Raw genomic sequence first — 13,039 nt, forward strand, 5'->3', positions numbered from 1 at the left:
ATGCGCGCACATGTATATGCGCGCACATGTATATGCGCGCACATGTATATGCGCGCACATGTATATGCGCGCACATGTATATGCATCCCACCCTGCACATATATATGCGCGCACATATATATGCGCGCACATATATATGCGCGCACATATATATGCGCGCACATATATATGCGCGCACATATATATGCGCGCACATATATATGCGCGCACATATATATGCGCGCACATATATATGCGCGCACATATATATGCGCGCACATATATATGCGCGCACATATATATGCGCGCACATATATATGCGCGCACATATATATGCGCGCACATATATATGCGCGCACATATATATGCATCCCACCCTGAACATATATATTCGCGCACATATATATGCGCGCACATAAATAAGCGGACACATATTTATGCGCGCAGATATATATGCGCGCACATATATATGCGCACATATATATGCACCCAACATTGCGCATATATATGCGCGCACATATATATGCGCCCCACCCTGCACATATATATGCGCGCATATATATGAGCGTACATATATATGCATCCCACCCTGCACATATATATTCGCGCACATATATATGCGCGCACATATATAAGCGGACACATATTTATGCGCGCAGATATATATCCGTGCACATATATATGCGCACATATATATGCGCGCACATATATATGCACCCAACCCTGCACATATATATGCGCGCACATATATATGCGCCCCACCCTGCACATATATATGCGCGAACATAAATGTGCGTGCACATGTATATGCGCACACATATGTATGCGCCCCACCCTTCACATACATATGCGCGCACATATATGTGCACCCCACCCTGCACATATATATGCACGCACATATTTATGCGCGCACATATATATGCGCGAACATGTATATACGCGCACATGTATATGCAAGCACGTGTATATGCATGCACATATATATATGCGCGCACATATATATGCACCCCACCCTGCACATATATATGCACCCTACCCTGCACATATATGCGCACACATATATATGCACCCCACCCTGCACATATATATGCGCGCACATATATATACGCGCACATGTACATGCATGCACATATATATGTGCGCACATATATATGCACCCCACCCTGCACATGTATATATGCGCGCACATGTGTATATGCGCGCACATGTATATATGCGCGCACATGTATATATGCGCGCACATGTATATATGCGCGCACATGTATATATGCGCGCACATGTATATATGCGCGCACATGTATATATGCGCGCACATGTATATATGCACGCACATGTATATATGCGCCCCACCCTGCACATATATATGCACGCACATATATATGCACGCACATATATATGCGCACACATATATATGCGCCCCACCCTGCACATATATATACGCGCACATATATATGCGCCCTACCCTGCACATATATATGCGTGCACATATATGTGCACCCCACCCTGCACATATATATGCGCGCACATGTATATGCGCGCACATGTATATGCGCGCACATGTATATGCGCGCACATGTATATGCGCGCACATGTATATGCGCGCACATGTATATGCGCGCACATGTATATACGCGCACATGTATATACGCGCACATGTATATACGCGCACATGTATATGCATCCCACCCTGCACATATATATGCGCGCACATATATATGCGCGCACATATATAAGCGGACACATATTTATGCGCGCATATATATATGCGCGCACATATATATGCACACATATATATGCGCGCACATATATATGCACCCCACCCTGCACATATATGCGCGCACATATATATGTACCCCACCCTGCACATATATATGCACGCAGATATATATGCGCGCACATATGTATGCACCCCACCCGGCACATATATATATGCGCGCATATATATGTGCGCACATATATATGCACCCCACCCTGCACATATATATGCACGCACATATATATGCGCACACATATATCAAATCAAATCAAATCAAAAAATGCTTTATTGGCACGTCCGAATAGGTATTTGGCATTGCCAAAGCTAGTAAAGTGGGCGGGGGGGGGGAGTTGGTTTGGGTGGGTGGTGGTTATGGGGGGGTTATTTGGGTTATAACAGTCCATGGAGTCTCGTCTTCCTCTTCGTTGGTGACCGCTATATGGGGGGTGGGTTTGAAGGTGGGCGTGGGGTGGGGGGGGGGTGTATTGGGATAAATATAACAGTCCATGGAGTCTCATTTTCCTCTTCGTTGGTAACTGCTATATGGGGGGGTGGGGTTGGAGGCGGGGGTGGGGTGGGGCAGGTGTATTGGGATAAATATAATAGTCCGTGGAGTCTTATCTTCCTCTTGTTTGGTGACAGATGGACACGTATTGGGCAGCGATCTCCACAGTGGCCTCTTCTTCTCCCAGTAGGATGTAGAGTTTCCTCTTCTCGTCTGCAGATATGAAGTCTGGGATGTGGGCAGACAGTCTTTGGTAGTAGACGGCCCTCACAGCTGAGTATTTGGTGCAGTGTAGCAGGAAGTGGGTCTCGTCTTCTAGGACCCCCTGGTCACAGTGCTGGCACAGTCTGTTCTCCCGTGGCTTGTACGTCTGCCTGTATCGCCCCGTCTCTATCTCTAGGTTGTGGGCGCTCAGTCTGTACCGGCTCAGGGTCTGTCTGTGCTTGGGGTGGCGTATTCTCTCCAGGTAGGTGGCCATGGTGTAGTCCCTTTGTAGGGATTGGTACACGGTGAGTTTCTTGGAGTTATTTATTTCGTTTCTCCATTCTTCAATGTACCGCTCTCTGTTTGCCTCTGTGGTCGCCTTTATTTCGGCCTTGGTTATCATCTGGTGGTGTTTTGGGTTTGGTGGTTGGCTGTTGTTTGGTTGGTGAATGTCTGGTTTGCTCGGGTGGCTTAGCCATACTTGGTGGTGGTAGGAGTCGGGCTTGCTCCCCTGGATGTGTGCCTGGAAAGCTAGCGCCCTCTTCTGTATGGTGAGCCATAGGGGGAGTCTGCCTAGCTCTGCCCTGCAGGCTATGTTGGTGGTGTTGCGATGGACATGGAGCAGGTATTTGCAGAACTCCAGGTGGAAGTTCTCTGTTGGACTGGAATCCCACCTTGACTGGTCTGGGTAGGTGGCTGGGCCCCAAACCTCGCTGCCATAGAGAAGGATCGGGGAGATGACAGCGTCAAATATCTTCATCCAGACCCTCACCCCACCCTGCACATATATATGCGCGCATATACCGTATTTTTCGGACTATAAGACGCACTTTTTTTCCCCAAAATTTGGGGGGAAAAGAAGGGTGCGTCTTATAGTCTGAATGTGGCGCCTGGCACCCGCCGTAATAGAGAGGCGGAAGCCGGCAAGGGATAGACGCCGGGGCCTGAGACATCGCTGCGCTCCTCTGCCCTGCATGAAGCCAGCAGCGGCAGGGGTGATGCTATTCCGCTCCTCCGTCCCCCCGCCGCTGGCTTCATGCAGGGCAGAGGAGCGCAGCGATGTCTCAGGCCCCGGCATCTGTGCTGGCGTCTATCCCTTGCCGGCATCTGCCTCTCTAGTACAGCGGATGCCGGGTCAGTATCGGTGGCCCCTTCTCCCCCGGGGCCGGTCCCCACCGGCCCCGTACCTGTAAAGTTGCAGGCCGGCTCCTGCGCGGCGATATCGCAGGAGCCGACCTGTTCGGGTGAGAGCTGGGAGCCTAATGAGACTCCCAGGCCTTTCACTGCTATATATTAGTATTGCGGCTGGGTCTATGACCAGCCGTAATACTAATATACAGAATGGCCCATAGACGGCAATACAGTTGTATTGCCGTCTATGGGACTTGCAATCAAGTGACCGCAGGTTCAAGCCCCCGGGGGGGAATAAAATAGTTAAAAAAAAAAAAAAAGCTTTAAAAATATATAATAAAAATATGACATAAATAAAAGTTCTAAATCACCTCCTGTCCCTAGAATATATATATAAAAGTAGAAAATCATATGTCATAAACCACCGGGTTTTTTTTCAATACAAGGTGATCTAAGCAATAGATATTCCCCAAAATGGTATAACTAAAAAGTACTTCTGGCCCCGCAAAGAAAACCACTCTATGCAACCCCGTATAGCTGCAGGGTCACCTGTCAATGTGGCCTTACAGCTGTTGCAAAACTACAACTCCCATATATTCAATATTTTACCATTTTTTGCTTCAAAAATTTTTCCCCCTATTTTCCTCCTCTAAAACCTAGGTGCGTCTTATAGTCCGAAAAATACGGTATATATGCGCGCACATATATATGCACCCCACCTTGCACATATATATGGGCGCACACATAAATATGTGCCCCACCCTGCACATATACAGTCCTATGAAAAAGTTTGGGCACCCCTATTAATCTTAATCATTTTTTGTTCTAAATATTTTGGTGTTTGCAACAGCCATTTCAGTTTGATATATCTAATAACTGATGGACACAGTAATATTTCAGGATTGAAATGAGGTTTATTGTACTAACAGAAAATGTGCAATATGCATTAAACCAAAATTTGACCGCTGCAAAAGTATGGGCACCCTTATCATTTTATTGATTTGAATTCCCTTAACTACTTTTTACTGACTTACTGAAGCACAAAATTGGTTTTGTAACCTCAGTGAGCTTTGAACTTCATAGCCAGATGTATCCAATCATAAGAAAAGGTATTTAAGGTGGCCAATTGCAAGTTGTTCTACTATTTGAATCTCCTCTGAAGAGTGGCATCATGGGCTACTCAAAACAACTCTCAAATGATCTGAAAACAAAGATTGTTCAACATAGTTGTTCAGGGGAAGGATACAAAACGTTGTCTCAGAGATTTAACCTGTCAGTTTCCACTGTGAGGAACATAGTAAGGAAATGGAAGACCACAGGGACAGTTCTTGTTAAGCCCAGAAGTGGCAGGCCAAGAAAAATATCAGAAAGGCAGAGAAGAAGAATGGTGAGAACAGTCAAGGACAATCCACAGACCACCTCCAAAGAGCTGCAGCATCATCTTGCTGCAGATGGTGTCACTGTGCATCGGTCAACTATACAGCGCACTTTGCACAAATAGAAGCTGTATGGGAGAGTGATGAGAAAGAAGCCGTTTCTGCACGTACGCCACAAATAGAGTTGCCTGAGGTATGAAAAAGCACATTTGGGCAAGGCAGCTTCATTTTGGAAACAAAAATTGAGTTGTTTGGTTATAAAAAAAAGGCGTTATGCATGGCGTCCAAAAAGAAACAGCATTCCAAGAAAAACACATGCTACCCACTGTAAAATTTGGTGGAGGTTCCATCATGCTTTGGGGCTGTGTGGCCAATGCCGGCATCGGGAATCTTGTTAAAGTTGAGGGTCGCATGGATTCCACTCAGTATCAGCAGATTCTTGGGAATAATGTTCAAGAATCAGTGACGAAGTTGAAGTTACGCCGGGGATGGATATTTCAGCAAGACAATGATCCAAAACACCGCTCCAAATCCTCAGGCATTCATGCAGAGGAACAATTACAATGTTCTGGAATGGCCATCCCAGTCCCCAGACCTGAATATCATTGAACATCTGTGGGATGATTTGAAGCGGGCTGTCCATGCTCGGCGACCATCTAACTTAACTGAACTTGAATTGTTTGTCCAAAATACCTTTATCCAGGATCCAGGACATATATATATGTGCAGGGTAGGGCGCATATATATATGCGCGCGCATATATATATGCGCCCTACCCTGCACATATATATGCGTGCACATATATATGCGCGCACATATGTATGCGCCCCACCCTTCACATATATATGCACGCACATATATGTGCACCCCAACCTGCACATGTATATGCGCGCACATGTATATGCGCGCACATGTATATGCGCGTACATGTATATGCGCGTACATATATATGCATCCCACCCTGCACATATATATGCGCGCACATATATATGCGCGCACATATATAAGCGGACACATATTTATGACACATATATATGCGCGCACATATATATACACCCCACCCTGCACATATATGCGCGCACATATATATGTACCCCACCCTGCACATATATATGCACGCACATATATATGCGCGCACATATATAAACGCGCACATATATATGCGCGCACAAATATATGTGCGCACATATATATGCACCCCACCCTGCACATATATATGCACGCAGATATATATGCGCGCACATATGTATGCACCCCACCCGGCACATATATATGATATATATGGTTTGGGATAAATATAATAGTCCGTGGAGTCTTATCTTCCTCTTGTTTGGTGACAGATGGAAACGTATTGGGCAGCGATCTCCACATTGGCCACTTCTTCTCCCAGTAGGATGTAGAGTTTCCTCTTCTCGTCTGCAGATATGAAGTCTGGGATGTGGGCAGACAGTCTTTGGTAGTAGACGGCCCTCACAGCTGAGTATTTGGTGCAGTGTAGCAGGAAGTGGGTCTCGTCTTCTAGGACCCCCTGGTCACAGTGCTGGCACAGTCTGTTCTCCCGTGGCTTGTACGTCTGCCTGTATCGCCCCGTCTCTATCTCTAGGTTGTGGGTGCTCAGTCTGTACCGGCTCAGGGTCTGTCTGTGCTTGGGGTGGCGTATTCTCTCCAGGAAGGTGGCCATGGTGTAGTCCCTTTGTAGGGATTGGTACACGGTGAGTTTCTTGGAGTTATTTATTTCGTTTCTCCATTCCTCTATGTACTGCTCTCTGTTTGCCTCTGTGGTCGCCTTTATTTCGGCCTTGGTTATCATCTGGTGGTGTTTTTGGTTTGGTGGTTGGCTGTTGTTTGGTTGGTGAATGTCTGGTTTGCTCGGGTGGCTTAGCCAGGTTTGGTAGTGGTAGGAGTCGGGCTTGCTCCCCTGGATGTGTGCCTGGAAAGCTAGCGCCCTCTTCTGTATGGTGAGCCATAGGGGGAGTCTGCCTAGCTCTGCCCTGCAGGCTATGTTGGTGGTGTTGCGATGGACATGGAGCAGGTATTTGCAGAACTCCAGGTGGAAGTTCTCTGTTGGGCTGGAATCCCACCTTGACTGGTCTGTGTAGGTGGCTGGGCCCAAAACCTCGCTGCCATAGAGAAGGATCGGGGAGATGACAGCGTCAAATATCTTCATCCAGACCCTCACCCCACCCTGCACATATATATGAGCGCAAATATATATGCCTCTCTAGTACAGCGGATGCCGGGTCAGTATCGGTGGCCCCTTCTTCCCCGGGGCCGGTCCCCACCGGCCCCATACCTGTAAAGTTGCAGGCCGGCTCCTGCGCGGCGATATCGCAGGAGCCGACCTGTTCGGGTGAGAGCCGGGAGCCTAATGAGACTCCCAGGCCTTTCACTGCTATATATTAGTATTGCGGCTGGGTCTATGACCCATATGACTATATGCGCGCACATATATATGCGCGGACATATATATGCACCCCACCCTGCACATATACATGCGCGCACATATACATGCGCGCACATATACATGCGCGCACATTTACATGCGCGCACATATATATGCACGCACATATTTATGCGCGCACATATATATGCGCGCACATATATATGCGCGCACATATGTATGTGCATATATATGTGCGCGCATCTATATGTGCGCCCATAAATATGTGCAGGGTGGGGTGCATATATGCGCGCACATACATATGCGCGCATATATGCACATACATATGCGCGCACATACATATGCACGCACATATATATGCGCCCCACCCTGCACATATATATGCGCGCACATATATGTGCACCCCAACCTGCACATATATATGCGCGCACATATATATGCGCGCACATATATATGCGCGCACATATATATGCGCGCACATATATATGCGCGCACATATATATGCGCGCACATATATATGCGCGCACATATATATGCGCGCACATATATATGCGCGCACATATATATGCGCGCACATATATATGCGCGCACATATATATGCGCGCACATATATATGCGCGCACATATATATGCGCGCACATATATATGCGCGCACATATATATGCGCGCACATATATATGCGCGCACATATATATGCGCGCACATATATATGCGCGCACATATATATGCACCCCACCCTGCACATATATATGATCGCACATATATATGCGTGCACATATATATGCACCCCACCCTGCACATATATATGGGCGCACATATATATGCGCGCACATATATATGGGCGCACATATAGATGCGCGCACATATAGATGCACCCCACCCTGCACATATATATGGGCGCACATACATATGGGCGCACATACATATGGGCGCACATACATATGGGCGCACATACACATGGGCGCAAATACATATAGGCGCACATACATCTGCGCGCACATACATCTGCGCGCACATACATATGCGCCCCACCGCGCACATATATATGCGCGCACATATATATGCGCGCACATATATATGCGCGCACATATATATGCGCGCACATATATATGCGCGCACATATATATGCGCGCACATATATATGCGCGCACATATATATGCGCGCACATATATATGCGCGCACATATATATGCACCCCACCCTGCACATATATATGAGCGCAAATATATATATGCGCGCACATATATATGCGCGCACATATATATGCACCCCACCCTGCACATATATATGCGTGCACATATGTATGCGCGCCATACTGAACATATATATGCGCGCACATATATGTGCACCCCACCCTGCACATATTTATGCGCGCACATATTTATGCGCGCACATATATATATGCGCGCACATATATATGCGCGCACATATATAAGCGCGCACATATATAAGCACGCACATACATATGCGCACCCCATCCTGCACATATATATGGGCGCACACATATATATGCGCCCCACCCTGCACATATATATGCGCGCACATATATATGCACCCCATCCTGCACATATATATGGGCGCACACATATATATGCGCCCCACCCTGCACATATATATGCGCGCAGATATATATGCACCCCACCCTGCACATATATATGCACGCACATATTTATGCGCGCACATATATATGCGCGCACATATATATGTGCATATATATGTGCGCGCATCTATATGTGCGCCCATATATATGTGCAGGGTGGGGTGCATATATGCGCGCACATACATATGCGCACATATATGCACATACATATGCGCGCACATACATATGCGCGCACATATATATGCGCCCCACCCTGCACATATATATGCGCGCACATATATGTGCACCCCACCCTGCTCATATATATGCGCGCACATATATATGCGCGCACATATATATGCGCGCACATATATATGCGCGCACATATATATGCGCGCACATATATATGCGCGCACATATATATGCGCGCACATATATATGCGCGCACATATATATGCGCGCACATATATATGCGCGCACATATATATGCGCGCACATATATATGCGCGCACATATATATGCGCGCACATATATATGCGCGCACATATATATGCGCGCACATATATATGCGCGCACATATATATGCGCGCACATATATATGCGCGCACATATATATGCGCGCACATATATATGCACCCCACCCTGCACATATATATGAGCGCAAATATATATATGCGCGCACATATATATGCGCGCACATATATATGCACCCCACCCTGCACATATATATGCGTGCACATATGTATGCGCGCCATACTGAACATATATATGCGCGCACATATATGTGCACCCCACCCTGCACATATTTATGCGCGCACATATTTATGCGCGCACATATATATATGCGCGCACATATATATGCGCGCACATATATAAGCGCGCACATATATAAGCACGCACATACATATGCGCACCCCATCCTGCACATATATATGGGCGCACACATATATATGCGCCCCACCCTGCACATATATATGCGCGCACATATATATGCACCCCATCCTGCACATATATATGGGCGCACACATATATATGCGCCCCACCCTGCACATATATATGCGCGCAGATATATATGCACCCCACCCTGCACATATATATGCACGCACATATTTATGCGCGCACATATATATGCGCGCACATATATATGTGCATATATATGTGCGCGCATCTATATGTGCGCCCATATATATGTGCAGGGTGGGGTGCATATATGCGCGCACATACATATGCGCACATATATGCACATACATATGCGCGCACATACATATGCGCGCACATATATATGCGCCCCACCCTGCACATATATATGCGCGCACATATATGTGCACCCCACCCTGCTCATATATATGCGCGCACATATATATGCGCGCACATATATATGCGCGCACATATATATGCGCGCACATATATATGCGCGCACATATATATGCGCGCACATATATATGCGCGCACATATATATGCGCGCACATATATATGCGCGCACATATATATGCGCGCACATATATATGCGCGCACATATATATGCGCGCACATATATATGCGCGCACATATATATGCGCGCACATATATATGCGCGCACATATATATGCGCGCACATATATATGCGCGCACATATATATGCGCGCACATATATATGCGCGCACATATATATGCGCGCACATATATATGCGCGCACATATATATGCGCGCACATATATATGCACCCCACCCTGCACATATATATGAGCGCAAATATATATATGCGCGCACATATATATGCGCGCACATATATATGCACCCCACCCTGCACATATATATGCGTGCACATATGTATGCGCGCCATACTGAACATATATATGCGCGCACATATATGTGCACCCCACCCTGCACATATTTATGCGCGCACATATTTATGCGCGCACATATATATGCGCGCACATATATATGCGCGCACATATATAAGCGCGCACATATATAAGCACGCACATACATATGCGCACCCCATCCTGCACATATATATGCGCGCAGATATATATGCACCCCACCCTGCACATATATATGCACGCACATATTTATGCGCGCACATATATATGCGCGCACATATATATGTGCATATATATGTGCGCGCATCTATATGTGCGCCCATATATATGTGCAGGGTGGGGTGCATATATGCGCGCACATACATATGCGCACATATATGCACATACATATGCGCGCACATACATATGCGCGCACATATATATGCGCCCCACCCTGCACATATATATGCGCGCACATATATGTGCACCCCACCCTGCTCATATATATGCGCGCACATATATATGCGCGCACATATATATGCGCGCACATATATATGCGCGCACATATATATGCGCGCACATATATATGCGCGCACATATATATGCGCGCACATATATATGCGCGCACATATATATGCGCGCACATATATATGCGCGCACATATATATGCGCGCACATATATATGCGCGCACATATATATGCGCGCACATATATATGCGCGCACATATATATGCGCGCACATATATATGCGCGCACATATATATGCGCGCACATATATATGCGCGCACATATATATGCACCCCACCCTGCACATATATATGAGCGCAAATATATATATGCGCGCACATATATATGCGCGCACATATATATGCACCCCACCCTGCACATATATATGCGTGCACATATGTATGCGCGCCATACTGAACATATATATGCGCGCACATATATGTGCACCCCACCCTGCACATATTTATGCGCGCACATATTTATGCGCGCACATATATATGCGCGCACATATATATGCGCGCACATATATAAGCGCGCACATATATAAGCACGCACATACATATGCGCACCCCATCCTGCACATATATATGGGCGCACACATATATATGCGCCCCACCCTGCACATATATATGCGCGCACATATATATGCACCCCATCCTGCACATATATATGGGCGCACACATATATATGCGCCCCACCCTGCACATATATATGCGCGCAGATATATATGCACCCCACCCTGCACATATATATGCACGCACATATTTATGCGCGCACATATATATGCGCGCACATATATATGCGCGCACATATATATGTGCATATATATGTGCGCGCATCTATATGTGCGCCCATATATATGTGCAGGGTGGGGTGCATATATGCGCGCACATACATATGCGCGCATATATGCACATACATATGCGCGCACATACATATGCGCGCACATATATATGCGCCCCACCCTGCACATATATATGCGCGCACATATATATGCACCCCACCCTGCACATATATATGCGCGCACATATATATGCGCGCACATATATATGCGCGCACATATATATGCGCGCACATATATATGCGCGCACATATATATATGCGCGCACATATATATGCGCGCACATATATATGCGCGCACATATATATGCACCCCACCCTGCACATATATATGGGCGCACATATATATGCGCGCACATATATATGGGCGCACATATAGATGCGCGCACATATATATGGGCGCACATATAGATGCTCGCACATATAGATGCACCCCACCCTGCACATATATATGTGCGCCCATATATATGTGCGCCCATATATATGGGCGCACATATAGATGCGCGCACATACATATGGGCGCACATACATATGCGCGCACATACATATGCGCGCACATATATATGCGCCCCACCCTGCACATATATATGCGCGCACATATATGTGCACCCCACCCTGCACATATATATGCGCGCACATATATATGCGCGCACATATATATGCACCCCACCCTGCACATATATATGCGTGCACATATGTATGCGCCCCACCCTGCACATATATATGCGCGCACATATATGTGCACCCCACCCTGCACATATATATGCACGCACATATTTATGCGCGCACATATATATGCGCGCACATATATATGCACCCCACCCTGCACATATATATGGGTGCACATATAGATGCGCGCACATATATATGCACCCCACCCTGCACATATATATGGGCGCACATATATATGCGTGCACATAGATATGTACCCCACCCTGCACATACAGTCCTATGAAAAAGTTTGGGCACCCCTATTAAT

Source organism: Leptodactylus fuscus, chromosome 4, assembly GCF_031893055.1.
Source record: "Leptodactylus fuscus isolate aLepFus1 chromosome 4, aLepFus1.hap2, whole genome shotgun sequence".
NCBI lineage: Eukaryota > Metazoa > Chordata > Amphibia > Anura > Leptodactylidae > Leptodactylus > Leptodactylus fuscus.